This window comes from Protopterus annectens, chromosome 4.part1, assembly GCF_019279795.1.
Source record: "Protopterus annectens isolate FY-2018-M chromosome 4.part1, PAN1.0, whole genome shotgun sequence".
NCBI lineage: Eukaryota > Metazoa > Chordata > Ceratodontiformes > Protopteridae > Protopterus > Protopterus annectens.
In genome coordinates this window covers 34,212,273-34,238,705 of record NC_056734.1, presented here as the reverse complement: position 1 = coordinate 34,238,705, position 26,433 = coordinate 34,212,273, and positions in this window count along the sequence as shown.

Genomic DNA, 26,433 nt, shown 5'->3' with positions numbered 1-26,433 from the left:
TCATTCATTTTTCTTACCCTGTAACTCCTCTTTGTCCCTTCCTGATTAGCATTATATATATTTCCCCTCTATATATACATATATATATATATATATATATATATATATATATATATATATATATATATATATATATATATATATATATATATATATATATATATATTTATATATATATATATATATATATATAAATATAAACCCCTCCCCCCTCATTTCACCTTGCATTGACTCATCCAACTACATCTACTATTACTTCATCCCACCCAAAACAATCCCTCCCCTACTAAAAACTAATTTTCTCTCTAATATCTATTGTACTATACTCTCCAATCCCAAATATACTATTACCCTCTCCATCCATAATATTTTCCTAACCTACTAATGGCTAGTAGCTATATATTTTGAAATGTTAAACCAACAATTGAGTTTATAACAAAAGTATTCACTTTATGTAAATGTTGAAATTTCTGTATTGAATTATATCTTCATTTTTGTAACATTGTGACAAGCCAATTGCAAATATCATGGAGCTTATCTGTAGATGTTTAATTAGCTGTATGAAATACGTCCTTTTGTAACATGTGAAATGCAACTTGCAATTATTGTGGAGCTTTTCTCCCCAGGCCTCCACTGAAAATGGGCTCTTCTTTGCCAAGTGGACTTCCCCAGTCATCAAACTTAAACAAATATATCTATCTATATATATATATATATATATATATATATATATATATATATATATATATATATATATATACTTCACAAATTAAAACAATACTCCAATGTTAGCTAGACCGGAGAGTTGTAGAGAGGTAATATTACCTCTATGGTCTTGAAGTTTGTTCCGCTAAGGATACAACTCAGATTTAGCTTTCTCAGACTCAGTTTGGTGATTCATTTCTGCTCTTACTATCATAGTAAAGTATTTCTTTCCTGATGTCTGCTTGTTATAGGTAACTCCTCCCATTTAGTATTCCACTTTGGGACTATCAAAGGAAAAAGTAGTACCTTACAATTACCTTTCATTTGAAGTTATATGTCACTTCTCAGCCTATTTTTTCAGTCACTTTAGATCCCTTTGAAGACATTATCCCCTGGGTTCTACAGACCCTTCTATCTCAGGATCACCTGGAAACAGACTGAGCTTGTATACATTGTCCATTGTGATATCAAAGGCAAACATACCAAACAGCCTTTATCCAGGATTGCATCCAGTTGGAACCCACTAACTATGTCTCTTTTCTGTGACAGCCCCAAATTCCTTGTCTTTGTTTCCAGACCACATCCCATTTATATCCATTTAGTCAACTATCTCTTACTTAAAATAATTTCAAACCCTTTATCAGTTTTCTGTAAGGGATTGGGGCACAGGGTTTACTTCTATTGCAACTTAGTCATAAAACTGAATTAGGTTGAAATCAGATGATCTGTTTTCCAACAGGAGTAGTAGCAGTTACCCTAATATTTGCAGTGATCTTGGGAACAATTAGACTTTCAGTAAGTATCTTGTCCAGAATGTTCCCTACTAATGATATTGGTCTTACTGGTCTTTAGTTTGTTATATCATTTATGTCCTTGTACCATCATGGTCTCCCCCTGTTCCTCCAGAACTTTGTAACTTCTTAGAGACAACTTGGAGTAATGTTCAGGCTCTATGGATATACTTGCTAGCTATTTAGGATCCTAAGGGTATGTTGTCAGACACTACAACCTTATTATCAGTTAGATCCTTGACTGTTCTGTCTATAGCCTCCCTTACTAGATAGCCAACTTACAGGTGATTTCTCTGGTTTTCCCATTTCCCCTTCTCAAGGTTACAATCTTCTTTCTTTTTCTTTTGTGAAGAAAGAATTAAAGACTGTCTTTATTTATTCTTAGCCTTATTTTCCGTCACTGTACTACTTACACATGGATCAATGGCCACAGCTCTGTCTTGATTAGGTTTCTTTTCCCATTTTCAGTATCAAATCTGTCATTTCTATTCTATTATGTATTGATTTATTTTTTATGCAAGCTCTTTCTCTTTATATTTGCAGTGATTATTACCCTAGCACTTTTTCCAGTTTTCTCATACTCTTGCCATCACATCCCTACTCTCTTCCTCAACTCTAAAATGTCCTTTCTCAATGACTGAAAAAAACTGTTTATCCTCCTGTTTATAACACATTGCCTGTTTTCTTCTCTCACATTGACAGCTTATGTACTAGCACTTTTCCTACAGCTGTATTTTTTTACTCAATGTAAATATTTTAGTAATTGTCACATTTTCATTTTAGTATACTATGCAATCCATGTGCATGGTGCATTTGTCATTATGGCATTGATACCTGATTCAACCATTTAAGCCTGTTGTCAGACAATCAGTACTTTAATTGAACATTCGATAAATTTACATTGTTAGCATGTAAATCCAAATATTACAATCAACTATTTTATCTAGTCTTAATTTCAAATTTGATTTCATATTGTTCATAAGAAAAATTTGATACAGTTCTTTTTTTTTAGTATGGAATTCTGTTTCTGATCTTTAATACTTCTCAGTTTCATATGTTTAATTTTTCTAATCATATTTTCACCTTTCTTGATGATGGTTTGCCTTTGTTTTTCATTTTCTAGTTATAGCATTTTTAGGTACTATCAACTTTAAACATTTCTGTGCTTTCACCTCTTTAGTACATTATTTTACGCCAGTCTAAAAAAAGTCTCTATATTGAGGTAAAGTTTTCTTCAAAGTATGCAATTTAGCATTTTATTCAAGTGACTTTGGTATTGAAGTAAGTCCATACATTCTTAAAATACTTGCCCCCCCCCCAAGAATATCTTCTTGAACCATCACATTTTTAACATATCCCTCTCATCTTTTTTTTTATGCCTAAACATAGACCCATATTTTCATGGGCTGGACTTTGTTACAATATTCTTTTGAAATATAGCATCTAATTAATCTTGCCCAGGAGCTTTACTGTGTTGAAAAAATGTATATTCCACTTAATCTTATCTTATTTTCATTGCATCAGTAAGCCCATATATATGTATATATTTCTCTAGGTATCTGCCCACATACTTTATTTTATGAAATTTTGGCCCTCTAGAGACATCTCCTTATGTCACGTATTGTTCTTTTCTACTGCCACTACCATACAAAGACTACAACTTATCCATTACTATTCTGTATATCGTATCACTATTTTCATAGGTTTACATAGTGCAGACATGTGCCCTTTCTGAAACCTCTGACCATTACAACATTTGCCTGCCTGTCCTTCATTTGTTCCTCACTTTTTATTCCTATACCACTTCCGTTAATATTAAGTCACCTTTCTTTTACTCTTCTTCTATTCCAGACAAAATAAATCCCCAGTTTCTTTACAAAATGTTCATGCACTTTATGATTTGTGTACATTTCCTGTAACATTGTTATATGTGGATTACTATTGTAAATACAAGAGAGCATCTTGTCCTGCTTGTTACTGTAAGCCAGCCCATTAACAGTCCACATCAAGAAGACAAACTGTGCCATACTAAAGCTGATATTTTATTCTACTTAACTTACATGCTTTGTCTTTCGTAATCTGTCTCTATCACTTTTTGTGTCATATACTTTTGTATAATATTGTCTCAGCTGCACCTAATCTCTTATTAGGACACAAGTGTACTGAATTACCTGAAAGGTCAGGACTGGGGCCTCTACTTTTCTCCATATTTAATAATGATATCATCCTTGACCTCCCTAACCTAAATATTATAATGTATGTAGATAACATTGTTCTACTTGATAGTAACAAAACACACCAGTTAATAAACATAAAATGCAAATGTTCAACAATATGCAAATTATTTCCTTCAAACAGGCTTTTAATAAACTCAGAAAAGACAAATGTTATGCTCTTTACAGCACCAAAGAAGTTTTTCTATTTACCAAAACTTATGTTTCTTGACTTGAATGTAGAGATTATTCCAAATGTCACTGAACAAAAATATCTGGGACTAACTCCAGATCTCCTCCTCAATTTTAAATCTCATACTGATAATATTAATTCCAAAGACCTCCCCCAACTGAAAATATGTTAATATACATCTTACCTACTCTCTCCTACTGCTCAAAAAGTCATAGCTAACATATTCTGCTTCCTGAAGCTGAATATGCCCTACCTGATTGCACTACAATCTTCGCAAAAGTTACAGAAGCAAAGACATGCCAATTGGAATTACTAGTGGATCAAAATACACACCACAGTATCATAATGTATAAAGTGTACTGGTTCTGTATCAACAACAGACTCACACATCCCCTAGACACACTATTTTGTCAAATTAATACATATGGGCTACTGCTCACAACTGAGAACAAAACTATCAAACAGGTAGCAAAGCTACTCCATGAGAGGCAGCCATGACTATAGTCACTGCCTGACTAGACCATAGTTTAATTTAGCCAGTGGAGAAAAAGCATTCTCCTGATTATGACTAGCCCTCTGGAACAACCTACCAACTGATATCAAAAGCAGTGAAACACTGGAGTCCTTCAAGAAAACATTTAAGTTATTATTTTTTTATTCCAGGAAGCCAAGTGCACTTATTTCTGTGATACTTGTTAAACCATCACACTGAAGCAATGTACCTCAACTTATCTTCAATAAATCAAACACATGCTGCTGCCTCCTACTTGTATATGTTATGAACACCATAATTATCCTCTGTAAATTTTTACGATATTAAGTAGACAGGGTATTCTTGCTATTTGCTTTAGTGGATGCCTGAATTATTACTATTTGTTTTCATTACTTTTTGTACCTTTTGTACATGGGTCATGATTAAAAAAGATCTCTGGACCAGCTCACTCACTCAGTTATCAAATCGTTACATAAAAAACAAAACAAACAAACAAACAAAATAAATGATTCCCAACCTACCCTGGAAATGAACAGCATATTAACAAAATCCATATTTTGAAAGGCAATGGAGTGGATGATCTTTACAAAATAGCAGTGTAAAACTTCTTCTAGTACTCTGTAATCACATTCAACCACTTTTTTACTGCTATTAGCTGGAAAACAGCTATTATCGTAGGAGGTTACTAGGCTAACAGCCCTAGAGCCCTTACAAGTTTAGCCATATTTATTCTGAGTTGCTCCAATTGTTGGTGGTTTGGTGAGTGATGTTCACACAGTTGTATCTATGATAGTTATTACTGACTTTCTCTGTGCAGGAGGGACATGGGCACCACCTCAGGACTGAATTTGTTGTCACCCATCCATTGATCCAAGTTGCATTTGAAGAGGGACAGGGAGGGGCTCTGTTTCACATGAATTGGAAACTTGTTCCAGAGAAGTGTCAGTCTCTGAGAGATGTATATATCTCTCCAGCATGACTTGTTCATGCCAGAGGCTAGGTTAAGATCTCTGGAGCAAGTGACCCTCCTGCAGTTTGATTTAAGTATGTGTAGTGTTTCCATTAGGGCACAGGTCACCCCTTAGCAACCTGTAGGAGAAAGAATACAGTGACAGGACTTTCAGTCTTTCCTCATAAGGCTTGTTTTATGTACCCTGTAATTTCTTGGTGAGAAACCTCTAAGGTCTCTCCAATGTTGCAGGTGTCTAGTGAGATACATGCAAAAAGGAGCATTGCACTAAATTACTGGTCTGATGAGAGCCAAGTATAATAGAATTATAGCATCCTTAGATCTAGATGTGATGTCTTTACTTATAAGATATGCAATGTAGAGGGATTTTTTTACTTACTGTTGATATGCAGTGATTGAATTTTAGATTGTTATCAACCTGAGTACGCAAATTATGTACCACTCGGTCTACACCTAGGGGGTGCTGTCTATAATGAAATTAGCAGGGATGGCCTCTTTCCCAAAGGGTATAATGATGCATTTTTTTTTTTGCATTTTAGGTCTAATCTGTGGCTTTGATACCAATCATTTGTCTGTGTTAACCTTCTCTGCAGTATATAGACATTATTGGGAGACTCAATGATTGCTCCCAGTTTGCAATCATCAGCAACTCGGTCAGCCAAAGGTCGATCAAGCTTGCTGGACTTCCAACCAATAAATTCCAAACAGAGAACGGCCCATCACAGAACTCTGTAGTACACCACTGGTTACTGATCTTTTGTTAGAGGTGATGTCACTCACTTTAACAGTACAAGTCCTGTTGGTGAGCCAGTTGGCTACCCATCTGGTAATGTAGGGATTAATTCCCAACTGGGAGAGTTGCTCTATAATACCTGAATGGGGGATTGTGTCAAATGCCTTGGCTAGGTCATGATAGGTGGTATTCTCTGCTTTTCCCTCATCTAGGGCCTTGGTGTCTTTCTTGAAGAAGTCAACCATGTTCAACAGGCATGATCTAGCATTAATGAATCTGAACAGGGTTGGGTCGTGAGTTTGGTGATTACCTATGTCCTTGTTGATAAGGTCCATAATGATTCTTTCCATGGCCTTGCCGATAAGGCTGGTCAAGCTTATAGACCTATAATTCCCAGGGTCAGCTGATGGTCCCCCTTTGTGCAGAGGGATTACTGTTGCTGTCATCTATTCCACAAGAAAATAGCCAATTCACTAGCTGTGGATAAACTGTGATCCAAGTGGGTCTGCTAGGTCATGTTTTAAGTTGTTTAAAAGGTAACCTGGGATGTTGTCTGGTCCCACTGATACCATGTTTATGGCACTGGAGAGTGCCAAGATGACCAGCTCTCTTGACATAATAGGCCGAGGAATGGTGGCAGATATACTTTAAAAGATGACTAGAAAGAAAGAGGGGTGAAGTTTGCTCCAAATCTGTCTGTTAGCAGGTTGGCTATTACCTCCAGTTGAGTATGGCTGGTGCCATCCACAACATATTCAGGACATAGCTGGGTACTCCCTTTGAAACTTTGGACATAGATAAAAATGCCTTGTAATTATCCTTAGCTAGGGAGGATATTTTTGCCTCATAATTAGCTTTGGAGGACTTGACAAGATCTCTAATTTGTTTGCTTAAGATATAGAGGGATTTCTTCCTCTGCTCAGCCAGTTCCCTCTATTTCTTGGACATTGGTTTCTTTCTCTTGTTGTGTAGCCTGTGTATATTAGGGTTCCACCAAGGTGGCTTGTTTTCCCTGCAAAACCTAGTTTTAATCCTGTCAAGTATAGCCAATTCTATACAATTGCTTAAGTGGTTATATAGGGAACTGGTGTGCACCTCTGCATAGGAGTCCATGTTATCAGCATTTAACAAGGGTTTGAAACATCTTTTACCATCACTTAGAAGGAGGTAATTTGTCTTTGAAAAATTTGTATGTATTTTTGAGTATGATGGGGAATCAGTTATCTTTTTATTTCACTTACCTATTGCATTTTATTTAGAAGCTGTCTGTCTAACCATGTATTGCTTGATGTTTACAGGTTGTTCTTTACTGCTAAAGGTATTAATTTTCCCACTTTACCTTTCGATAGACATTTCTGAGACTGTGGCTGTTTTTAAAAGGCCAGGTTATACTATCCAGGCAAAGTAACTTCATCCTACTGCAATGAAGACAAGTGTATTCTTACAGCAATGGAGACAGATCAGATTCCAAAGACTGGTAGCAAATGAGGCTCTAAACAAATAATACAAAATTAAATGAAGAGGTTATTTTCTCATGGGTGGTTCCTAATCTCAGTATTTTTAAGACTTCTTTCAGGGTGGAAATTTTTCAAATGAATCATAACAAAGCTCACGTCTTATAGATATATTTCACAGCATTTAAACAATTTCTGCATAACAGCATCTTCAATGCATGATTTCAGTGAATCTTCTAACTAGCATTACCTTCAGTATTTCCATATAAACATTTATTCATTTTTAAGTACTCTCCTCCTTCAACACCATCAGTGCATTTTTCTGAAATCTCCTACTTGGTTTAAAAACTGTTTTATGTCCTTTGTTTAAGCTATCTTTAAGCTATTCTTTTGGAAAACAGAAAAAACACTTTGGAGGAAAATTTCCCTTAACATGTACAAAGTTTGTGTTTCTGCACCTGTTGATTGGTTACTTGTTACTTCAGCTCCATGTCTGCCATCCACTCCTTTTTTCTTTATCAGTTCATCTTGTGCCTCTCAAGTGTCTATGTATTTTTTTTTAACTAAGGGGATTGAAGACTCTGTAAAATGCAACATACAATCACTTAAAATAATGTTTCATTTCTGTGATGTGTCTTATGGAGGGAAGAAAGTAATTTCTGTTCATATTTGTAATTAAAATGCATAACATACATAAAGCCTCATGTCTTCAGCCTTTATGATTATTCCGTTCCCCCACAGAATACAAACAGTTCTTCCTTTCATTGGCATAGCTGTAGTTTAATCAGTATATATTTCAGATGCTTTCATAGTCTCAGATTAGGAATATTTACTGCATGTGCTCCTTCTATTTTATTATCAACAACAGAAAGTCCAGTCCATGTGCTGAGACATTTTTTCATAAAATCTTTACAATCCTTTCTTTCAGTTAGTTTTGGTACTGTTATAAACCAGAGGTTGGCTCTGCGTAATCTGTCCTTGACCAGTTTATGTACCATTTCTTTATATTTTAATTGATGTTCAATGATTTTTATTTCATCTTGCTTTCAACAGTTTGCATACCAGTTATTTTCTGTGAATGCCTCGTTAAAACAGTTATTTCCTGCAGCCTTATTTTATTTATCTGTATGTATTTCAACAGGGAATAGCTCATCTTGAAAACGTACCTTTGGTCAACATTTCTTTCTAGGGTAATTGAAGACTTGCCTCCTTCAGCATCACTATCATCTGCTTTCTCAGTCCCGCCTTCATCACACAGCTTTCAGTAACCTTATGAGTTTTCACAGTTGTTCCCACCTTCTCTTCATATTTTCTCTTCTTTATTGATCTTCTGAGTATTATAGACACATGAAATACTAATTTCTACAGCTTTTGTTCTTTTAAAGTGCTCTGTGCCCTGTCCAGTGCTTTTAACTGTTTACAATACTGTCACCATCATAGAAATCCCCTCTTATAGTTGTTCTTATACTCATTTTTATTATATCACCAGATTGTTGTCTTCCTGTATTTGTCTCCAGTTCTCTTAGCTCAATCAAGTCTACCTTTGTTTAGCTATGCATTTTGCTTTATTGCCTTCTTATCTTCTTCTCTTAAATCTCACCATAGTATATATAGTATTGGCAAGAAAGAAATCTCTGTTCCTAGATCTCAGATCCTTGCATCTTTTCTAAGTAAAATATCCAATATTTTAATCTTTCTTGTACCTTCTAGAACACAATGAATCGATTGCTGCTTTTTGTTACCAGTAATATTTCATTCTGCTCTCCTGTTTTGGTTGCAAGAGTACCTCAGACTGATTCAGGTGGTTAAAAGTTCCATAATATTATTCCCGCCCCAAAACCTTATCAAAATTCTATCTGCACATCAACATCTTGTCTTTTAGCATATGATGGTCAATAAATGGACTTTGTCCATTGTACCCAGTTATACTTCAGTACTGTACAGTCTCAGATATAGCTATCAACTTTGAAGAAATCAGTTATTTCTTGAATGAATACTGATAGATTAACTACATACCATACAAAAATATGAGAGAATCTAGTGTGAGATCAATTTAAAAAAAGAACTAAACATAAAAACCTTGCACCATAAACTATGGAAGACGTGAACATGTTTGTAGTGAGTGTAAGCACTGAAAGAGTTCCCTAATCCTATATTACCTGATATTTATTTTATTAAAGGTAATTATGTCCTGTAGTAAACGATATTTAATTGATCAATCAAAAAAATGACCCACATATTCCTTATATCATTTCCTCTGTAGTTTCAATTAGGTTGGCTAGAATTACTGTTTGACATTCACTCTAGTTGGATATGTCTTTTGAATAGGGGCTTATATAAATTAGGTATGATTTTATGAAAGGAATGTATCATGCATAGTTTTTTACTGTAGTTCTAGTGTAAGCTGTGATCTTTTTTAAAAAGTTATTAATTTTATGCTTGTGGTGTAGTGAAGATATTCTGAGGTCTAATTTAAGGTTAATACAATTTTTTTAGAAATCTTTTTATTAATAATTTTTAATAATGCAATACAAAATGGTAACAGACAATGCACAACCAAAATAATGAAAGTAATATAGACTTATATACAACAAATAACTATTTACATATATGCTGTATGCCCAAAAAAATAGATAAGTTAACAGTGATTAAGCTAGAAGGATATCAAATAAAGTATCCCAATATTCACTAAAGTGTGAACTAAGTCATTGGGTGTATTTCAGGTATTTGTGGGCAAGTAAGTATTTGGTAGCAAGTTGTTTAAATCCATCCTGAGTAGAGATATATCCTTCCAGTTAAGGATAATATAAAGTTTGACAAGGGAAAAGACTGTTATTAAAATACGAGTCTGAAGTTTGGATAATCCTGTAGAGGCAATATGTAATATTGCAAGTTTCCAGGGCAAAGTCATTTTTTCATATCCCTTTTTTCCAACTGTACCCTAAGGGGGCAACGCAGTCTATAAGAGCATTTGCAGCTTCAAAAAATATGGAGCAGGTCAACATTGCGATTGGTACAATGGAGACAGAGGGGAGAGGAGGAGGGATGGATTTAAGAAAGTATGGCAGGGGTAAGGTATGCATTGTTTAAGATCATAAGTTGGGTATAGTTAAGTTTTTAAGGGGATTAAGTTTCAAGGAGAGTTGAATAGCTTGGGAGATTTGGTTAGAGATAATGGAGGGTTCTTGGTCTTTCTAGTAGGTTGAAAACATTTGATCAATTTGGGTTCGGATAGAAAGAATAAGTTTGTATGAGTTAGAAATCTTTTTCTTCTTAAGAAAGACGAGGTTCCATATGGATTTGCAGTCTTTAATATCATTTAGATTTAGAGAGGTATCTTCAAAGGTATTATGACAGAGTTCAAGGATTTGTCTCAAGATGATTGTATAACTTTTGGGTAGAGATGTGTAGTCCTATTTCAGATAATGAATTATTTCTCAGAGGAAAGAGATCTGCTATAGTTAACTTGCTGAAAAGGAGGTATTTATCTAGGTTGATCATTTTGTTGTACAATCTAAGGTTGGGGCTGTGTTAAAATGGTTGCAAGGTATTAAAAGCAATGGACAGTTTTAGAGATTTGAAAATCTTCTGAAGAATAGTTATTTTATTCATAATGGTTGATAGTATTTTTTAAGTTTTTTAGGTTTTCTGTATTCAGAAAGTGGAGAGCTTTTGGTTAAAACTGAATGTTTTAATATAGTTATAGAATAATTTTACCCATGAAGGAGACCAGGTAGACAAACTGGGAGCATAATCAGATATTCTTACTATCTTGTTACCATTGATAATATCATAATTAAGTTTGAAGTCAAGTAGACTTAAACCACCCTTGTCTTTTGGGAGAGTTAGTCTATTATAGCTAATTCTGATTTGGGGGATCATAGGAATTTGGAGAAAGATGTGTGTAGAGTTTTAAAAAAATTGTTGTGAATTATTATGTTAGATGGGTTGAAAGCATAAAGTAGACGAGGTAGAGTGTTCATTTTGATTACAGCAGCTTTGGCGAGAAGTGGGAGGTGTAAATTTGCCCATCTGTTCAAATCTTGTTAGATTGTGGTTTGGAGATATTATTTGAATAGCTTTGGCTGGGGTCTTGGTGAAAGGAAATAATGAGATTCTGTAGATAATCATTCATTTTGATTTGAGACGGGGACAGCTAGGTAGTCGGCAAAAAGGGTTCAGGGGGAAAATGGTTGATTTCTCTAAGTTTAGTTTATAGTTGGAGAGTTTTGCAGATTTATCTATTGAGTCTAGTATTTTTGGAAGGGCAGAAATGGGGAGGGAGGAATAGACATTAAGGTCATCAGCAAAGGCTGAGAATGGAATTTTAGTATTGAAGAGAGTGGGAATGCAATGAAAGTTTTTTGGGGTGGTTAGAAAAGGAGGTTCAATATAGAGGTTCAATAGGTAGGGTGACATTGGACACCCTTGTCTAGCTCAATTTTTAATGTCAATTCAAGAAGAAAGGTTGCTGTTGATTTGTAAGATAGCATGGGCATTGGAGTATAGAGTTTTAATGAATTGTATGGACGCTTTGGAAAATTTGAACATAGATAGAGTAGATAGGAGGAATTCTACATGCAGTCTGTCAAAGGCTTTACAGGCATCAATAGCCAGAGTATATATAGTGTTGGGATTAGTGGTAGAAAGGGTTAAGAGGACATCAAGGAGAAGAGTGTGGTCAAAGGTGTGTCTATTCTGAGTGAACCTGAATGTTCAGTGGAGATAATGGTAGAGATAATATGTTTAATTCTGCTAGCTAGAATAGACGCGTAGATCTTCATGTCAAGGTTAATAAGAGTGATGGGCCTATAATTCCAAGGGTTTTTAAGATCCATGTTGGATTTAGGGATGAAAGTCATTTTGGAGGCATTTAAATGTCAATATTTTATTCCATTATGAGTAATGTAGGTAAATAGCTGGAGAAGGAAACTAGATATTTTTTTACTAAAAGCCTTGCAGAATTATGCAGTAAAGCCATCCAGGCCTGGGGTTTTATTGGGCTTAAGCTTGCTGATAGCCATGACAATTTCTTGTTGGGTAATGGGAGATGACAGGGTGGTTTGTTGTTCAGGGCTAAGTTTAGGGAAAGCTAGTTGGTACAAGAAAGTTTCTATATCTGATTTATTTGAATGAAGGTCAGGGAAACTATGTGAACCTCTATAGATCTGTTCAAAAATGTCAGTTATGTCTTGGTTTTTATGGTAGCTCTTACCTTGTTAGGTTATTTCCATCATAGTTGGGGAGGGTTTGTTTTGGTTGAATAATCTAGCAAGGAATTTTAACAACAGGTGGGACCACTCTGAGTAGTTTGTTAGAATCCTTATTTAATAGAAAGGTAAGTTTTTTTATTGTTGAGGTCCAAAACCTTTTTCTGTAGATGGTTTAATTATTTTTCAAATATAGGATTAAAAGTTGATTGAAGTTGGGTCTCAAGCTTATTAATTTTATTTTTGATAGATGATTCTAGGTAAAAGTATATTTTTTATAACAGGATGCTTTATTGACGAGAGTGCCTCTGATCATGGATTTAATGGAGGCCCAATAAATGTCAAATGATAGTTGGTTGTGTTTGATAGAAGTCAAGGCTTGGCGAGGGCACCTTCAACTTCCTGTAGAATCTCTTGGTTGCTTAATAAGTTAGGGTTAAATGCCCAGCTGTGCCCTCTATTTTTAATAGATGGGTCTTTGAACCAGTCAATATTTAGAGTAATCTTAGAGTGGTCCGAGAAGAACCTGAGTTTAGTCTGAAGTAGAATGTTATAGTTGAAGAGGATATTAGAGACAAGGAAAAAATCCAACCTGAACCACATCTTATGGCAGTACAAGTAAAGAATTTATTACTGGGGGAGTTATTAGACTGAGAGGTACAGGGATCATATACACAGAAGTCATTCTTGACTTACATTATGGCTAAAGAAGCATGGCTCTTATGCTTGTCTCCACCTAAAATATAGTAGTGGTTAGGGAAGGAGGAGAGGATTTTGTAAATAGTCATAATAAATTCATGTTGTTTAGTGGAAGAAGCGTATGAGTTTAATAAAAATAGATTTGTCTAAGTGTGAACAGCAGAATGTTATGTAACACCATCTGCCTTCAGTATCTGTGTCATAGCTTTTAATTTCCTGGGGAAGTTCTCTTTCACTATGATAGCTTCCCCTGAACTATTCATATTCTTGCCAGAGGCTATGATAGACTTAATCCGTTTTTTCCTGAGTGCAGAATTCCATTGCTCTGGTAATAAATGTGTTTTCTGCACTAGAGATAAGTTGGCTTTAGATTTAAAGACCAAGTGAAAAAATAATTTTCTTTTCTTTTCTATCTGAATCCCCTTAATATTCCATGAATCAATTATTCACAGGGAACTGAATTATTTTTGGTTACATTGATAAGGAGAAAGGGGGGAAATATGACAGTAGATACCTTAGTTTGTAGGGACATAGGCATAAGTCTATTCCTGTAATTACCTTGTGCCTAATCACAAACTTATATAGCCTGGAAGAGATAGAGAATGTAAGTGGTAGAGATCTGACTTTATAAATACTGAGATGGTTAGTCGGCATGCGATCTCTAAACGTTGTATTTCTAATAGTATGTAATCCCAAAGTTAAAAAATAATACTTACAGAGTATAGATATCATAACTTCCTAACAATTCAACTGCAAATCTCTAGCTCTTAGTGTGTTAGATGGGGTAAGGTAGAGACTAGGGACTAGATGTGATTATGGTGGGTCTCACATAAGGTGTAACTGAATATTTAAGTATGACACAAATGTTGAACTGTGTGCAAATAATTTGAGTAAAGTCTTCTATTCCATTTTGTGGAGACAGTTCTCCATATATAAACAAGATAAACAGTATAATATAACCATAAAGTTTCAATGTGAAATTAAACTATGAACTAGGTATAGTTGTTAACATTTCACAACTGTCAGTACTTGGCAGATCATGCAAAGAAAGACTGTAAACATTTCATATATATACACCAGAGAAATTACACATTTACCATCTATCTAGTTGAAATTTCCAGTTAATATTAATTATACTATAGAAACCAAGCCAATAGAATCAAGCAGAAAGCATACGGTAGGTAATGACAACAGGTATAATTTTGGCAGTGACCCAGTTCATTTAGAGATGAACTGTTATAGGTCAGTAACCTTTTAATGTAAGTGGGTGAGCCTTCATGAACATAGAGTGTATGATTGTTCTGCAACATATTCATGGGCCATGCCAAAAAGCAGGAAGGAAACATATCATTTAATAAGATAGGTATACTGTATCTGTGTTTAACATCATCTTGCAGTATGAAAGCACTATGATATGAATATGTCAAGGGCTGTGAGTACGTCTTGCCCATGATAATGTATCCTTTGTATGGGGAAGGTTGAGAGCCACTGATAAACATATAACAATACAAAAGCCATGTATTTGTAGGAAAGGCAGTGCACTTAACCGTGGACTGCTTTGAAAGTTAAAGTATGAAAATTGACTTAGTTTAACATAAGTGGAATCCATGGTAATAGTAGTATAAGCATATGTACAAAATCTGAGAGGGTTAAGCCATGTTAAATATGATACAGCAGTATAACTTAATATCCTGGATGTAGCCTGTAAAGGCTGCAGAAAACTAGCAGCAAACCACATAGTATGTACTTAACTGTAGGGCTGCATACAGATTAGGTATGAAGTCCTGTGTATAATCATCAGCAATATTGATTCTAGAGCATGTAGAACAGTAGTGATAGTCCAAGAATGCTGGAATAAAACAGAATAAATTATTCCTGTGGTGATTTCCTCACTAAAATCTCATTTGGGGGTGATTCATTACTTAGAAGTGAAGCAGGAGCCAGAAAAAAAATGATCATTTTAAGTTTCCTTTTGTAAACCATGTTTTTAAGGCTGAAGTCCTTTAAGAGAGTATTGCAGACTGGGTAGGGAGGTCAGAGTTGAAACTAAGTATTTTGGGGCCTACCCAGTGCTGTAAAATCATGGAGATAATGGTATGGAGCAGATCAGCAGTTCCCACATGGATGGATATCCATAAAGCTGCTGTTTTGCCATGTTATGTGCTACAATGAATATTTAAGCATTAAAATCACTGATTGTAAAGTTGGAATGCAGTGATTCATGTTTCTGAAATATGTAAGTTGTTGTTGTTGTCTTTCGGCTTTTCCCGGTTAGGGGTCTCCACAGCGGAACTCCGGTCCACTAATGATTGGCAGTAGATTTTCACGAATGCTGAAGTACCAGCTCAATGTTAAACCTTCAACAAAGGCACACCCATTTACACATGCCTTTTGAACACCCACCCAACAGTGGGAAGGACATGCAGACTCCACACAGAAGGCAATCCCCATACTCCAGCTGAGAATCGAACGGGAGAACCTCTTGCTGTGAGGCAACAATGCTACCGCTGCATGAAATATGTAAGTAACAAACAGTTATTAAATTCAACTTTTTGGTGTATTAGGAACAGTTTTAACAGTTTTAAATACATTGAGAAAGGTTGTCTTAGCTGCTTTTACACTGGAGATTGTATATTTGGAGCCTTGGTGTTGAAAAGAAAGAGTATGAGGATATTTCATCTGAAACTTGACTTGATTCTGTATCAGGTAGGCACAGGAGGGGGATAGTTTCAGCCTCTCTTGTTTAATTTGTAGTGGCAAGGCTTGATTAAAAAAGATTTTAGCTCCATTCCAGGTAACTGATTTATTTATTTATTTTTTTGCCAAGACAAGTATTTTGCATCTTGGTAATTATGAAGTTTGACAAAGACTAGTTGGGGTGGTCCACTGGAATCCAAAGCAGGGCGAAGAGCTCTGTTGGGCTGTCTCAATGACTATTTGGCTAGCTTCAGATGTGTTATCTAGCAATACTGCAAAAATGTTGAAAATTATGTTTAACAAGCTAGACTGAGCCACGCTTTCAGGCAAACCCCTTAAGATGATATTGTTACGTCTGGATCTTGCTTCCTAGCCCAGTATTTTTTGCTGTAGTTCCTGTATGTATTTTGCATTTGAAGAAGATTCTTTCTGTAGTGTTTCAGTTTTGATTTCATTGTCCAGTACTTTAGCTTCTGTTTTTTCAACCCTGGTTATAATCTGGTTGATGGATTCTCTGAAGGTTTTTAACTGGTCCAAAAAGTTTGGAACAGCTAGTTGTAAAGGCTGTAGTGCTATTTTAAGTTCCTCTAGATTTGAAAGTTCAGTTTTGTTCTTTCTGGGCATTCTACTATATTCTTGCTGCTTACCCGTTCTGAGTCTTTTGGGTAAAGTGTCTTTTTCTGGAGAAGCAATCAGTGAAAATTTAGCTTTAAAGGCTTGTGTGTCCATAGAGTCAGCATCAGTCGGCATTCTTGTCTTCTTTCTGTTATTTTAGGCTGAAGAATGTAGCAGTAGCAAGCACATGGCAGAGACCATGCAGAGCACATGTACTGAAGAGCCCACAGGATCCAAGGTAATCTGCTGATTTTCCAAGTACTACTTCCAATCTCAAGTAGTTGAATAGCTTGTATACGTAGTGTAAGTTATCAGGTTGGTAATTTTGCGCTGAAAAAAATGATTTCTCTACCTTAGAAGTTAGAGATTAGTAATTGCTTTGAGAGAGCTTAGAAACAGCAGTGTTAATAGGAAGGCAGCCATCTTAGTCTCCCTAAAGTTAATACAATTTTTTAACTGGCCGTTTGACACTTGTTTCATTTTATCTTCAGTTTACTTCCCTTCTTTGTTTTTGTTTTGGTTGAATTGAATGCTAGAGTCTTTGATTTATGGATGTATACTTACTTTGGGGTTTCTATTAGATGAGCTTTTTTCGAACTTAAAAAGACAAAAAGGCAAAATGATGAAGCGGCATATAAGCAAATTCTTTCCCTGGAAAAGAAATCGCTTGGCCACGTCTGTTACTTTGCCATTTTTGTCACTGTAGTGCGATCTCAGAGTTGATATATTTAAGTAGGGGGGTGGGGGGTGAAGCCCCCCACTTTGTTATGTTTTAAGTGTTTTTTTTTTGTTTGTTTTGTTTTTTTGGAACAGCAATTTTTTTCCCTTGGAAAACAATCGCTGTTCTAAGCGTTTGAGTTTTTTGAGCTTTCACATACATGGGGTTGATAAATCATTGTTCGCTTTTCTAAGCATTCGATGATTTAATTTAGACCCCTTACTTTGAAGGGTTTAGATGGGCTTACCTGCATCATGTCACATGCAAGCTGAATGAGGTCCATTCTGTTCAAGTTCAATTCATCAGTTTTTAACTCCCCCGTCCCTGCATTTGACAGGACATCTCTGACGGTGTGCTTTTTAAGTGCATTTTTATTTTGAGAGATTTTTTTCTTTCATGCTTGTTGACTATGAAGCTGGTATGTACATGTGGAAAGGGGATGGGTATGTTTACTTTTTTTTCTGGCTGGATTTGTGACCAGTTAAAAACTGTTAATTCATTCATCACTTTTGAATTTTTTTTTTTTTTAAGTGAGCGTAGCTTTTTTCTTTTCATTTTTTTTTTCTTTTTGCTTAAATTTGTGCACATTTGTCAGAATCAGCTGTACATATCACAGGCTGTGAATATAATTTAATTTCAATAAGATCATTTATCATATTAAATATGGTAGAATGAAGTATACAACATTCACACACAATTCCCGTTGCAAGCACATTAGCACTTAAAGCTATGGACCTTTATATGACTATTCCAGTGTAATGCCCAGATACCAGCATGTCTTGTGCTAAAGTAATATTGACATTGAAAAAACATAGCTAAATGTTTTAAGTCTATACTGTACTATATAATGGGATATGAAATTAAAGTATTTAATTAATTTTTGAAGACACGGTGGTGCAGTGGTTAGCATTGTCACCTGACAGCAAGAGGTTCTCTGGTTTGATTCTCAGTTGGGGTGCCTTCTGTGTGGAGTCTGTATGTTCTCCCTGTGGTCATCCAGTTTCCTCCCACATCCCAAAGACATGCTGCAGGTGGATTGGACATTCTAAATTGGCCCTAGGTGTGAGTGTGTGTGTGCCTTCTGTGGAAGGTTAGGTGCCAGGCTGGCAACTCGACACTGTAAAACTCCACTGCCAATCATAAGCGGACAGGTGATCTGCTGTGGTGACCCCTAACTGGGAAAAGAAGAATTCATATTTGAAGACTCTACTACTTAATCACAAAATATATGTATTCAAGCCAGATGGATGCCTATTAACTTATTAACTGGTATGTTGCTTGCCAATAGCAAGAAAGGTGACAGTCTGCCAGCATTATGCCACAGTAGTAATACATGGTTTTGTAGCTGTCCTGGATGTCCAGTGATGGGACCATTTTTGGTAAACAGCTGAGTTATATGTATATGACTAGTAAATAAAAGAGAGGTAATTATGCAGACTTGGGAGGCTTGCTAAAACTGTTAGGCATGAAATAAATAGTAGAAGGCTGATTGATGTGTAGCTATATGACATACGTATTCCTGAGTTAGGTACCAAAATCAAAGAAATTATGAAGGGCAGGACAAAAATATTAGACAAAATTTGGAACATTCTGCAAAACCGGGGCAGCTGACAGCATGGACAGCAGGCAGAAGAAAAAACATGGTCTTCTTTAGAAATGTTAAGTTTAGTAGCAGTTAGATGCTTCATTCTGTCATTCTTTCTGTTTGCAAGTGCTATAGAGTGGGGTTCTAACAGCTTTTAAGAGCTTTCCTGCTTTCTGCTGCTTTTCTTTGCTGGCTGGCATTGTCTACTGTTAGTCCCTGGTGTGAGAGCTGATCTTAACAGCACACAGGTGTCCTTAAAAAGCTTTTCTGAAGTACACATACGTTTTCACAACTAGGACACACAAGTTTATCCTTTTCCCAGTTTCAAAGTTTAATCATGGCATTCCATGCACAACACTGTTATTATGGAAATAAAAAAATAAAATAATAACTTCAGTGATTATAACACAAATGCATTAAAACGTGCCTTACTTAATACAGTACATGTGATTAGTAAAACATAGACTCCATTCTATATACCTGCAGATATGCAAGCATAGACTACTGACAACTCAAGAAGACATACCGGAGGATTCAGACAGCACTCCAGTCATGGCAGTAAAAACTGCATTAAAAAGGGGCTGGCTACACAATGTAGAAATTTGTAATTCAGAATCTTGTTAGTTACAACAAGGAACAGCCTCAATAACTGCATGTGTCTGAATTGCCGTTAACTACTTTTATTTCTTATCAGCACTTTCCTGCAGTAGTTAACCCTGGAAGCGATGAATTACATTAGTACAGGCACCCCCTCTCAGTCACTATCCCTCACAAATGCACATATCCACACACACACACACACACACACACACACACACACACACACACACACACACACACACACACACATGAAACATGCTTGTCATTTCTCCATGAGTTGACAGATTGCCTCATATGTGTCTTTTATGGTTTTTCTGCCATTGTAAATCAGTCATGATTACAGTCAATCAATAATGCCAGTCATTAGAATTGTGATACTAGACCTGATGCTGTATTTACTTTTTTTAATTGACTCAGTCACATTTCAGAAATTCTCCCAGAATCCTCACCCCACAAATGGACATATCACCATTCATCTAAACTGACCCTGATTGTACAGGATGTTCCTGTTCTTGCCTCTGTTGGTGCCCTGTCCCTCTCCCTCAAAAGTCACAGTCCTTCAGTAATGCCAGAAATCATGTTATTATATGGAAAAAGATTGTGTTACACTAACGTATGAATTAGCATAGTGGGTTAATGCTGTCTTTTCCTCTGTGGAGGGTACATGATTCCAATCCTCTGTTTTAAACGATATTTCTCATCTCCCCTGGTGTTAAATAGTTGCACAGTGGACTAATGTCCACATTGAGAGGGTACCAGGTTTGATTTTTTTGAGTGCTTTTCTAGCCTGCTGTTTAGTGACCCTTCCACCTCCATTATCTTTATTTTTTCTTATAAGTGCCATTAAGATAGGCTATGAAAAGTATCCTTGGTATCTAGTGGTAGTCCAATGTTGCAGGGTTTGCTTTATAGTCTGGGGGAGTCTGGTGGAGTGACAGACCCCCCCCCACACACACACACACACACACACACACAGGTGCGCGTACCCTTCTGATTGTACTCACAGTCACACTTACCCATTCATCTATACATAAATATACACACACAAAACGCATGCACACACACCTACTTTACCTAACCTTTTTCTAAGCCCCCTCCTGCAATTTTCCAGACAGGCACATACTCTTACACATATATTTTCTTATACAGACTTTCATATACAAATGTGAACACACACTCCAACACTACCTGTACCCTAAATTCCCTGCACATATCCTTACTTTGATGGATACACATGACCTTTTAGCTGTGTTCTTTGATTAGAGCATCTGCAAATGGCCATATTTATTTTGCAATCAAGTCATTTGCCAAATCACTCATCTGTGTACATGCCTTACTGCAAATAATTCCATGAAGTTCACATGGCAAATTAGCATATGTGTCCCCCGCAACACCTCATTAGCAAGTACCTTGTCCAAAGATACATCCCATAGTGGTGCTGTAAACCTTCATGCTACAGCACTGTGGTAGGTCTTTCACTGAATAAGAAACGGTTACTGTGAGGTGTGTACCACATGTATAGATCCTGGTAACATAGGTCCATAGGAGGTTACTAGGCTAGCAGCCCTTGAGCCTTTTTAAGCCTAGCTATTTTAATCCCAAGTATCCCCATTTGTTCTTTTTTGGTTAGTTCACAGAAGGAATTTATGAACAGAGAGTGTCTGTGATCAACACCGGCTACCCCTATCCACGACAGACAAGGGTGACAGCCTAGGGATGAATTTGTGGTCTACAATCCAGTTATCTAGGCTGGATTTGAACAGGGTCAGTGAGGATCTCTGTTTTACATGAATAGGAAGTTTATTCCAGAGAAGCTGCAGTCTCTGGGAGACATATCTGTCTCTCCAACACAATCTGTTAATGTCACAAGTTAGGTTGAGATCTCTAGAGTAACCTTTCTGAACTGTCTGTATAAGATTCACTGAGTGTGAGTGCATTGCCATTCAGCTAACATATAAACTACCATATCTACAGCATTGATTTCCTCTTTCCTATTTATCTTGCACTGCATCATGTTTTTCTTAAAAATTGTTTCCACTATTTCATCTTGAAAATATTTTGGGAACCTGTCACCTACTAATTAATAATAAAGTATTTTATTTTTTAGATGAAGTATGTTTGAATATCAGATGAACATCTATCCCTGCTCCTGTAAAATTGCCCCTTCACTATCTTTCTGGTTTTCAGAAGAGATTAACTTCATTTTTCTAAATCGTATATTTTGCTTCTACTTCAATCCCATTAGTATATGTTTTGGCAGATTACTGAAGTCTATCTGTCATTCAGTAATAGTAATTTTCTGTCTGTACTATTTGCAGAGTTGTAAAAATATTCTAGCTGGGGGCTTTCTGTGCCTTGTACAATGAGACAATAACATTTCTAACCTACTCAAAGACTTGCAAACATGCTCCTGTTCATTTTTATATTATTCTGCATGAATAAACTTATCCATAACTATAAACCTATGTCCTTTTATTTAATTTCACTTTCAGGTAACCTGTACCACCTGATATACTTCCTTGACTTATTATTCACAACTATTATAGCAAAATTCGACAATATAGGAATGATAGAAAAAAATCCATATTACTAGACAAAAAAAATGTTTCTGCCATCTACAGCAGAAACACCACAACGAGCCACAGAAGATCTGTTGCAGGTATTAACCAACTCCTCCACCCAGGGCAATCCACAACTCCAACCCCCTCAGCCCCAACCCAAATATTGCCAGTGTCCATTCCCCAACACCTTCAACAGTTTCTTTACAGAAACCATCCAGGCCCTTGCTAGCAAACTTAAACCCTAATGCTGAAACCCCTAAACCCAGTGACATTCTGTCCTTCAGCTTCCAAAATGTTCCGGATTCACTTATTAGAGTCCTAATTAAAAAAACTCAAACCAACTACCCTTTCAGCTGACCTCCTCTCTGCAGACTACCTGCAAAAAGCTGCTGATGCTATAGCATTCCCTGTTTCTATTTTGATAAACATAACAATAACTGAAGCCTCTATCCCCTCTATCTGGAAAATATCACATGTCATACCACTCCACAAAGGATGCAGCTCCATTGAGCTGTCAAACTATAGACCAATAGCTATCCTTTCCCCTCTGGCTAAAATTATGGAAAAGTGTATCCATAAACAACTCTTACACTACCTTATTCAACATAATCTTCTGGCCAACTCCCAGCATGGATTTAGACCACAGCACAGTACCACCTTAGCCCTCCTCTCCTTTTCTAATGTCATAAATTCAAACCGTAACAACAACAAACTATCTTCTGCCCTGTTTCTCAATCTTTCCAAGACCTTCGACATGGTTAACCACCAGCTACTCTTACTTACCCTAAAGAAAATATCCCTAAACAACCATGCCATACATTGATTTCAATCCTATCTTAGTGGAAGACAGCAGGCTGTCCTTTGGAAGGACACACTCTCTACCCTTCTCCCCACTACCCTTGGTGTCCCACAAGGCTCCATATTAGTTCCCCTTCTTTTCTCCCTCTTTATCAATGACCTCCACACTGTAATCCCAGACACAACCTGTATACAATATGCCGATTACTCCACCCTGATTTGCTCAGCCTCTACTCTACAGATCTTCTTAGTTTAACCCAGAAAACCTTTAACACAGTGGAAAACTGGATCACTAATCAACAGCTGATATTAAACCCTAATAAAACAAAGCTATTGCTCTTCTCCCCTACTTGCAAATCCTGTCAACCTTTGTTTACTATAACATCTAACAATGGGACCATAATCTCACTAGATATGTATACCAAACTCCTGGGTGTTATAATAGACAACAACCTCAAATATGATATGCACGTAAACCAAATGATTAAAACCGTTAATAAAAAAAACTTGTCTCCCTGTACAAAAACAACCTTTTTCTCACTCCTCTAGCTAGGACTGCCATTGCCCGCACTAATCTGCTTTCAACTCTACTCTATGCCTCACCAATACTAACTTGAACAAAACTGATCTCAGCAAACTCTGTAGCTGCTACAATCAAATTGCCAGGTTTGCCACAGGAACTCCATGCAGGACACATCATTGTCAAAACCTAAACATCTTAGGATGGTTAGAACTCCCCAGGCTAATTCAATATAATCAACTTACTGTAGCATTCAAGGTTATTAACTATCCAGAAAAAGCGTCCTCCCTTAAAAACATTAACCATCCCTACAAAAATGCTAGGCCACTTTGTTCCACTACAAAACTTTTGGTTCAATCTGCTAAAGCTAACAACCTATCTGGAGAATCTTTGCAAATTCAGTAGGCAAAACCTGGAATTCACTCCCATCTGACCTTACTCTGAACCCCTCCCTTAATCAGTTCCAAAAAAAATCTAACCCAGTATTTTAAAACTTACTGGTTATGTCCTTGCTCTAACCCTGACTAAAGCCTAATATACTTCCATATCCCTGCATTTTTTTATTCACAGCCACTTACCTCTTACACTAAAAGGTTTGAAAAGAGAAACTGTAACATCCCTGCAGAGACTCTGTATATAGCTGCACCTATAGGTTTGATAAGAGAAACTGTAACATATTTGTATATATTTCTGGGTATAAACTGCATTCTTCTTAGAGTTGAAATGTGAGACTGTAACTTGTATGTTAATACAATATGTTTGTGCATATACTGTAACTTGCTTGTCTATCTATTTGTAAGTTTGGAGCTTTTCTCCCTGGGTCTCCGCTGAAAATGGACATGCATCCAAGCAGACTATCCCGGTGAATAAATGTAAAATAAAAATAAAATAAATAAATAAATAGTCTCCAGACAACAAGTGCATAACCCTGAGCTATGAATGAGCTTTTGTTGTTATTTGGCTATACAGGCTGAAACATTCTGCAGCTTTTGCGGAGACCAGATCCCTTTACAGTACTACTGCTTCTTTCTTATATCATCTGCATGCAGTTTTGTTGTTTTTCAAGCTCATTGTGATACTTGGCACTTATGGACTTGCACAGAACTAAAACCAGTACTGGTCTCATTTGACAGATCACCATACCTAGAAACATCCTTTGTCAGAATCACACTTTGTATCCAATCTAATACCAAGTTCTATATTCAAATTTTAATTGTAGGGATGGGGGCATATGTGATTAACAGTCAGTAATGTTGGCTAAGCCAAGGCTCTTTCTGTGTTCTAAGAGCCCATTAATATAAAAAGCAGAGTTCATAAAGTAGAGAGCAGTAGAGCTGTACTGAGCTTCTACCACACATGCATGCAATTGTCTCCAAGCACACAAACACACACACACACACACACACACACACACACACACACAGGCACACCAAATGCCAAACACACACACACGCACACACACACACACCACACATGTGCACACATATGCAAAAACACAAAACACAAACAAAATCACACACACACACACACACACACACACACACACACACACACACACACACACACACACACACACAAACATACACAAACACATACATACACACACACAGGCACACACAAGCACACTCTTGGTCTGTTTCGCTTGCCTGAGAAGTTAACTTGATGATTGGTTGCTTCCACATAAAGCATACCTGCCCCCACAGTCACATACTTTGACTCCTCCTCATCTGTTCTAACATAGTATATGTCAAAGATCATTTTACAGAGTTAGTATAACTGTCTTTTGTTTTCATGAAGTGTCTGCCTCCACAGTCAGTCTTGCTTTCAAACACAGATTACCTCCTCCTTCCCATATTCTCACCATTGCAAAGATAATAGTCACAGTAATGTGTTTTCATTTGCTAACTTAGCACAAGCCCCTTCTTAGTGTAAGAATCTGAGACAAAGCCAAAAATGACGGGGGAGAAAGATCCAAAATCTGGGGCATATTTTAAATATTGTTCATGTTTAGTAAGAAAATTCTAAGAATAACAGGTTTTGCATTGCAATATATTTTTTGAGTGATACTATATTTTTAACTCAAATCTCTGCCTTTATTTAATAACCGCAATCAACAGTTTTCCAGAAAAAACACTCAGCTTGTGAGAATAAAACAAAAATGTAACAGAATCTAAAGGGCTTTCTGCAAAATCACAGATGTTGAACAGTATGCAAAATGCCAATATCATTCACTGCAATTTCCAATGACAATCACTGTAATGAATTGTTTCAAATCAGTGGTTCCGTTCTATGCATAACTCACAACCTTCAGTCTCAATAATATGGAAAGCTACCCTTCTAAAAGTGGAATAAATGGGTAAAATAGGGGACAGCATGCTTAAGCTAATGAGAATTTCTTTTGGTGAATTGGGATTATTCAATGTTACTTATTATAGATTTCTGTTAAAATGAGTATTAGAAACACATCTGTGGCAGACTCTTTCAATGTGGAATAAATGACCATGGAACATGGAATTCTTATGGCCTAAAATGATGAACTTTTATCACTGTCCACAGGTCCACAGTACTGTTCAGTAATTTTTTTTTTTTTTTTTTTTTTTTTGTAGAATGGGTGCGCCTGCACTTTAAAGGACTGATCATGCAAATGTGAGCAGAGTATTCATCAAGCACTGGTGGAGTCTGGGAAATGGCATGATTTCTAGGCTGGGTGGGTTGGATGGCTGAAGTATAAAGTGACTTAGTGACAGAGCCAGGTTTGGCCTGAGAATGGTTCCACAACTCATTCTCTGCCCACCATACAAATGCAACATCAGTAAGTTGTTGGTGGTAGTGTTTTAGAAAAAGCTGTCTGAAAGCAGCTTACTTGACATTGTAGACA